The sequence below is a fragment of the Lissotriton helveticus genome, chromosome 11 (assembly GCF_964261635.1).
Source record: "Lissotriton helveticus chromosome 11, aLisHel1.1, whole genome shotgun sequence".
In the NCBI taxonomy this organism is placed as follows: Eukaryota; Metazoa; Chordata; class Amphibia; order Caudata; family Salamandridae; genus Lissotriton; species Lissotriton helveticus.
Window position 1 is genome coordinate 561,538,684 of NC_136072.1, and position 8,568 is coordinate 561,547,251.

At 45.6% G+C, this 8,568-nt stretch overlaps 1 pseudogene; it reads left to right on the forward strand.

Annotated features, from left to right (window-relative positions):
• Positions 1-7,651: 7,651 nt before the first annotated feature.
• On the forward strand, positions 7,652-7,770 carry LOC144793873 (5S ribosomal RNA; annotated as a pseudogene).
• The last annotated feature ends 798 nt before the right edge of the window (positions 7,771-8,568 follow it).

Consider the following 8,568-nt stretch of genomic DNA (forward strand, 5'->3'; position numbering starts at 1 on the left):
ATACCAAGGGAACCAGGTCTGGAAGAAACTCTTCTCCTGGTCCCTCACAAACCTCTCGTCAATGGCACAAATCTAAACCAGAGAGTGCATCAAATCTGTTTTGCGTGACAATATTAGGCCCATAATTAAAATAATGTTCTCCTCCGGGTCCCTGCAATGAGCCCGCTGTCTGAGCCATAACAGGTGTATATGGTCTCATTCTCGCACTATGTGGGGGCGCTCTATTGAGGTGATTATTAAAAAAAACAAGAGGTCGCACACAGATACTGTTAGCATCGTACGTCATGGAGGCTGCCCTTAATAGAACTGTAGCCACATGTTGTGGGTGTCTGAAATGTACAACTATACAGTCCCCATTGCAGTTTTTTCTAGTGGGCCCAATCCAGTTTGCCCTTCTGGTTGTTATAATATCAGGGGCAAATTTTATTGGGAAACCGCACCTCCTGTTCAACCAAGACACAGTTTTGTTTTTAAGGGAGTCATGTGATTCCTCGGGTGTCTGGGCTGAGTGCGTATCATGGGGCGGCACGTTGGTTAAAACAACTACATATGGGCTACACTCCGGGGGAAGGTTTATGGATTTACTTCTCCTCACAAAATTATTGCTGGAAGTGACATCATGCCCTGTTGTCGGTCGTGTGTCTACACTCACTGCAGTGGTAGGGGCCGTTATAACTGGATCAGATCTAATTATGCGCTGGGTAGATTGCTGCTGGTTCTCTGCTATAACTTCCTGCTCTTTCCCTCCTGGGCCTTTCCCAACCAGTTTTGTACTGTCAGCCACTGCTATTTGTTTGGATATCAGCCCTCCTAGCCTCTTTAGTTCGGCAGTAACACTGTCAAGTTTACATACTAGGGGTTGAACATACTGTACTAATTTTGCTTCGAACTTGGCTTCCAAAGAGCGAAGTAATTGAGCAAATTGATCTGTACTTAAATTGTTATTTGCCATAATGCTTTCATCCTGTACTGTGACAGTCTTATCCGAGTAATTTTTTATTGGTAAGGGAGTAACTACCCTTTTCTTTGAATGCTTACCCCCCCCCCTTTTAGTTTGTTGTTTCCTGCAGTTTCTGACAGGTCTAGTAGTAGGCAGTACATCTTCATTGTCATCACTTCCTATGTTTAAATCTACTAATGGAGGCTCAGTATGAACCTGAGCAACCACCGAGGTGACCACTGTTTGAACCAATTCAGGGGTAACAACCTCTGGGGGGTTATCCAGAGAGATCGCGGGATATTGGACAGAAATTGATGGGCTATCCCTGCCCAAAGAGGCCCTCCTATCATTATTGATTTTATTTACCATCTTCACCAGGTAATTGTCAATAGGGCCTACCCCCGATGTGAATTTCTCTTTTGAAGCACTTGGCATGTTTTATCCTATTACCTAGAACAGTAATACTAGAGAAGAATGTGACAGAATGTTTATCCGCAGCTAATCAGAAATGGTTGAAAAGCAGTATATCAAGTGATCGATTTACCGGATACGTATACCCCAAATCTCCAAGGGTCCCGACACAGTTTAGCCAGAGTCTATGGCCCAGCCCTGCCTCTTCCTGTCTATGACTGTCTTAGACTGTCCCGAGCTTCTCCCGGACTGCTCCCGGACTGCTCCCGGACTGCTCCGGCGCGCTCCCGCGACGCGGAGAGTAGCGCTGCTCTTTATGCGCCTCCTTGCGCGGAATAGCGGTGCGCGGCTTCCGGCCGCTGAGGGTGCTGGGAAATGCAGTCCCACACAGCAGCGGCACTCGAGTGACAGGGAGTGCGGCGGCGGGAAGCTGGCTGCTACGTCGGTCCTCAGGCGACCCTCGGCGTTCTGGGTCCAACAGGTAAAGGCGCGGCAACACCCCCGTAGGTTTTGAAATCACCCCCCGCTCAGCCGGGATTAGCGCTGCTCTTTATGCGCCTCCTGGCGCGGAATAACGGTGCGCGGCTTCCGGACGCTGAGGGTGCTGGGAAATGCAATCCCACACAGCAGCGGCACTCAAGTGACAGGGAGTGCGGCCGCGGGAAGCTGGCTGCTACGTCGGTCCTCAGGCGACCCTCGGCGTTCTGGGTCCAACAGCTAAGGGCGCGGCAACACCCCTGTAGGTTTTGAAATCACCCCCCGCTCAGCCGGGAGTAGCGCTGCTCTTTATGCGCCTCCTGGCGCGGAATAGCGGTGCGCGGCTTCCGGCCGCTGAGGGTGCTGGGAAATGCAGTCCCACACAGCAGCGGCACTCGAGTGACAGGGAGTGCGGCGGCGGGAAGCTGGCTGCTACGTCGGTCCTCAGGCGACCCTCGGCGTTCTGAGTCCAACAGGTAAGGGCGCGGCAACACCCCCGTAGGTTTTGAAATCACCCCCTGGGGAATGTAAAGGATCATCCACTGAAGAATCTAAGTAACTTTTACAAAATCTAAGGGGACATTTAGTAGTAATTCACCAACTGTGAAACAGCAAGGTACCTGGCATGCACTGCATTGAGTGAAAGGGAGAGAGCTGAAATCCTAAGAAAGCGGTGGATGTAAGGGTGCCGGCGCTACGGGCAGGATTGTTTTTGTGAAGAAAGGAACACCAGCCTGCAAAAAAACGATCCTTAGAGGAATATTTTTCTTTCCATGTATGCTGCACAATGCAACACATGTGAAAGGAGGGAATAATGAGGATAAATAATATTTCTCCATGTGGAGAAGTAATATTTCTTCAAGTTACACCTCCGTTAGGTAGGAGCGCCATTTTAACACAAATCCAAGTCTTTGCAACTCTGGGTTTGCGTCATTATACATGGGTAGATGCATGGGAATGCCCATGCTCCACCCATGTAAAACCTACCAAAAACTAAGTAACCCAAGGCAGCACTATGAGCTGTGTTGCGTTACTTTGTAGTTACAAAACCTTACAAAGTGGCTTTGCATGGCTTAGTAAATGCCAAAAAGGATTTTGCATAGGAGCGGTGCCACAAAAGAGATGCAACACTGATGTAAAATCATAATAAATCTGGAACCTGATTTTCAGGGTGATGTGACTTCAAGTTATAGAAGCAAAGCATTCCAGAATAGGTCAAATAGAGGCATTCTTTCAGATTTCCAGTATACAGGTGATTATTTCTTGATGATTCTATTTTTCCAAATACAAGAAATTGTAATTAGGCTCCACTTCTACTTCTCTTTGTCCTTAAGCTTTGACCATGCCAAGATTTCCGTTTACTCAACAAGAAGAAAGGGTGTTTACTTGTGTTGTTCCTTATTCCAAAGGCAACAAAATTCCCCAGAATTTCATGAAGCGCTCTAAAAGAGAGAGCAGTCAATTGTATTTGGTCTTGCCTTAAATTATGACTTCTACCCATGACTTTGAATAACATTCTAAGAAGTAGAATTTAGATTTCATTCGTTTTTACTCCAAGGTGAAACCTAAGTTTCTTCTCACCACACTTTGAGTGCAGGTCACCTTTATACCTGTTCCTACAATACTCGTTTTTAGGTATGTCCTTACTAGCCTTTCATCCAGTTGGTCAGGCGTCCAGTACAGTGATAATTTCATGGGTTCCAGTGTCATCATTAGGATGGATGAACTTCTTTTTTGATTTTTTGGCTGTTCCTACATTGATTGATCTGAAAAAATACCTATATCCAAGCACCTCTAAAGGACTGTGGGTCCTCTCTGATAACATCCAGATTACAGCATAACTCTGTAGAATGGTGGGCCTTCACCTTTGTTTATGTCTTTATTCTCTAGATACAATTTAGCTAGATCATATGCTATGAGCTTTCGCGTGCTACAGTCATTCATCTGAGCATCATCATGCTAGATAATCCATTCATATGGAATTGAAATAAGTATTCACGTGATCTATCCGACATCATCGCAATGGCAGGATTACAGTGGAGAAGGGTCTGTACATCAAATCAGACTGCTGTCACTAGTGTGCTCACAATCAGAGAACATATAGGGATAGGACAAGGCTGAAAGTGGAGTCATGAAAGATCAAGGAAAAATGTAATAACGCACTTCACACATAATTAAAACATAAACACTGTGTTTTCATTTACCATGCTCTGTGCAAATAACTGCAATAGATAAGTACATCAGTAATGTTGCTGGTCATGTGGGGTTGGCAGAAATGTATGAACTAAGGTTTGTCCTTATTTTGGCTCTTGTATTCCTCAAACATTGTTTATACAATGATCCACATATGAAATAGGGGCTGTATGTATTGCCCCAAACATCTTTTTTTGTAAATTACTAAGGTTAAATAGTGTTCAGCCTCTGTTCCATTACTGACAATTGTTGCTGTGACACAATACTTTCATTTTGCTTCATAACTGATTGGTGACATTTTTGTTTCATTTTTATGGTTATGGGATATCAATAAAAATGTACAAAACATCCCACATCTGAGCGATTCATTTGAAGATTTAAATCCATACTCCTTTACTTAAACCATTAATCTCTTCACCCAATTCCAGGGACAAGATCTGCTCAGTTGCGATTAGGATCTGCACTGCACTCCGATGCAGCCCATTTTATTTTTGCTGCATCTTCATCGATGATTGCTTGAAGTGGGACTGGGATCTAATTCGCCAAGGTCGGGGAATGTTCACTGTGCATCAATGTGCTTGAGGGAAAAGATGCCCAAGTGTGCTTTGGCACAAATTGGCACCTTCCAAGTTGAGAAGCACTCAACAACTAGACCCAGATATCAGAAGACCTCATTACACCATCACTCTAGAAGTGAACTTTCCCTGTCACATTTGGAGGGAACAGATCTCAAGAAATTCCTCAATACCTGCCTTGAGAAACAACTCTGGATAATACAGGAGGATCTGTAGTTGCACATTACACAGAGCCTCAAAATGGAGAAGAACATCGGGTTGCTGGTAGTCGGCGGACTCGGCTGCAAACAGTGGAAGGTATCAAGTGAAGAATTCAGAGGATGCGAATGTAGAGTATTCCTGAGTCATGCATGGCCATCAAAATATATTCATTACTGGCAAGACCTCTTTTCTCTTGTGTGGATGGACAATAAGATGGGTATGCTTTATCCTGGTGGAACGAGAACATTAAAGATTTGTTTGAAGATGCGTGAGAGGCAGGTCTGTGATGAGAGAATCGATGGTATGTATTCTGATGCTGATTGAGATGTCTGTTTCATATAGTTCTGCATAGTGAGAAATCATGATGGCAGATTTAGCTGGCATACATTTTTTAAAATGTAGGAATTAAAGCCTATTTTTACATAGACGAAACACAATTTACTTCCAAACATACCACTAACCCTTCTGATCTAGAATAATTTCTTAACTTAGTGCTTATTACTACTCAAGAATGTATGACAGAAATCCCTTAAACTAAATGCTTATAAAGTGGAACTCCTTCCAATCTATAATACAATCCCTAAATGAAATCATTTCCTCTTGCCATCTTCTATAGACAACTGCCCTCCCTCAACTGTACACAACCTAGGTGCCACCCTTGATACCCACTTATAAATGGAAGCTGACATTTTCTAAGTGTCGAAGTCATGCCTTTTTCATCTGAAGATTTGGAAGAGAAGCTTCCCCTTGCTATCATTCTCAGACAAAGTAACTGTAGCAATTGCCTACATCCGAACTAAACTCTACTATGGAAGTAGTATATGTTTTTCGACTGTGTTCTCACTGTGGAGTCCGAACAACCTTGGCTGTTGCCCGGTGGAGCTGTCCTATGCAGCTATAGAGGAGTTTGGCCCTGGTTCACCCCTTCGGCTGTCACCAACCCATCTGGACATCTGACATTGTTTTCCTCGCCTCCCCATTATGTTTCCCTCCCTCTTTCTTTCTCATATGTCTATGCTTGGAATCTGTAACTGAAGTAATTATGTCATCTTTAACTTGCTGATCCTCATGTAAAGCGCTCTGATACCTACGGGTCTAGCCAGCGCTATATAAAACTTTGAAAATAAAAAAAATTGTCTCCCAAACAAAAGCATAGTGCATTCCAAGGCATTCAAAAAGGGTATTTCCAGACTCATATTTAAACTTAGAAAATGTATATTGTGTTTATTTACAGACAACATTTGCTTTAACGGTTAAAAGTATCAAATTCAAGGGGGTGTGTCTATCACATAAGAGCACCTATGGACTCAGTCCTTCTTTCATTCCCCAGAAACTGCATAAATGCAGACCCTTACTATCACTGAGATCCGCATATAAACCAACAACAACAAATATCGGGATGAAAGAAGGGCATGTTGAGCCTTTCTACCCGTTGGACAACATTTTTGGAACACACTGCCATTAAATCTGAGAAGAACCAAATAGAACTTACTAAAATTTAGGAAGCAACTAAAACCCTTTTGCCCAGTAGCTACCTGGAGTAGCGATTTGGGACACCCATCATTTAAGTACACCTAGAGACTTTTTGATTAGCGAAGGGACATTTTATAAATACGTAAAATCAATAAAATAAGTAGATAGTGTAATTGACTCTGTTTGACTGGACATGAAAGTAGCGATATACGGTGATCCATTTGACTACTGCACAATGAGAGCAGGGCCATCTTGGGACCTCTGTCACTTGCGCTGTTTGACAAGTGGATGAGACTGGCTTTTAGCAACAAAGTCTACTTGCCTTTAGCCGCAACGCAAATTCTGTCGCGGTGCAGTGGAATTTGATGCATGCGCAGATCGGACTACGCACATGCCCACCGTGACTCCAACGCATTGAAGAGGTTAAAACTCAATGTTGAATAATTGGCTAATTTTGGATGAGAGTAGAAAAGTCCGCTGCCTTGCCTGAGAAGTGCTTGCCTATCTCTTTAAATGTTTCCCACAAACTGCCTTCCAATCTATGGTATCTAAAACTCTTTGGGTCTCATTTATGAGGTTTTGCAGTAGGGCAGTGCAGCAGGCCTTCCTGCTGTGCTTCCCTACGACAAAAGTAAAGGGCAGGATTGTGCCATATCTATCAAATACGCCGCATACCTGTCCTTTTCCCCTGCGCACAATTGGCTGCCTGGAGCAGACAGCTTTTGAGGCTTGCCCCCCCCCCCCCCCCCCCGGGGGTTCTGGGTCAATGGTGCGGCCCAGGCCCAATTGGGCTCTTTTTGGGCTATGCCTTTCGGGCTTGCGGGCGTGGTATTTAAACGCCCACCTTCTGCTCCATGTATTTCTATTTTTTATTTATTTTCAAAGTTTTATATAGCGCTGGCTAGACCCGTAGGTATCAGAGCGCTTTACATGAGGATCAGCAAGTTAAAGATGACATAATTACTTCAGTTACAGATTCCAAGCATAGACATATGAGAAAGAAAGAGGGAGGGAAACATAATGGGGAGGCGAGGAAAACAATGTCAGATGTCCAGATGGGTTGGTGACAGCCGAAGGGGTGAACCAGGGCCAAACTCCTCTATAGCTGCATAAGACAGCTCCACCGGGCGTCACCATATTTTAGTAAGGTGACATGGCAGCCAGCCTGGGAGGGTCAACATTTTTATTTAAAACGTCATATCTTATTTTGATTAAGTTTAATCGCACTGCGTGTGGCAATGAGTTTAAAAAAATTTAGTCCATGTGGCTGCTTGCAGAGCGGGCACTTGGGCCTAATTAACATAGTGACTGGCACGTCGGGCATCCAGCAGTGTGTCTGCGGTGGTAGGAGCCTTTTCCCCATCGTGGCCAAAAGACAACAGGCTACGGCCTTACCACCATTAAAGCACATGATCTTGCCCGATCTCAGAAGTTAAGCAGGGTCAGGCCCGGTTAGTACCTGGATGAGAGACTGCCTGGGAAGGCCAGCTACTGTAGTCTTTTCATCTGATAATGTGGCAAGGTAGGTACCAGGGACCAAAAGAGGGGGAAAGGAGCTGCACCTGGCATTCAGTGGGGGGCGTTACACCGCGCCTACCCACGCTGGAGGAGAAAAAGAGGGGAGAAGGCAAGCGACAGCTAGGCAATAATGCTTGCTATCAAGTCAGGGTGAATAAGCCAGGGAATCAAGTCCCAGTAGTGGTAGGAAAGACAGCCCTTAGAGGGGGCCATGGAGGATTGTGCACCTGAGCATATAAGGCATTGGCAGCACAGCTGACACAGTGAGGAGCAGGAGTGGGGGGAAAAGCCTGTAATTTCAGGGCTTGGATTTTGGGAAGAGGTGGCCCCAGGACAAAGGCCAGAGGGATCACGTTATAAATTACAACAGGGTAGGACTGAGGAGATGGGGTGAAGTCTAAGCAAGGCAGGGTGGTGGGAGGGCTTTCTGGAATGGGGGTGTTGAGGGAGGATACAGGGGAAGCGCTGGGTAAGGAGTCTGTCACAGTCTGGGGGTGGGGGGTGGGGAGGGGGTGAGGACAAGGTTTAAATGAGGTGGGCTACAGGGGAGAGCGCAAGGCTGGGCCACGGGAGGGATCGCAATCTCCTTGTTGTGAGGGGGGATCGATGGACAGGGCCCTGAGGTGAGGGGGGCTCAGGCCACCGGGCCGGGAGGAAGGGGTAGTAGAAGCAGGAGTCATCCCCATGGGGCTGAGAGAGGCAGGAAAGGGACGGGTGTAGGTGGGAAAGGTTAATCGAGGCAGACAATAATCCTGGCAGGAGGGAGGCCAAGGTAGGTAG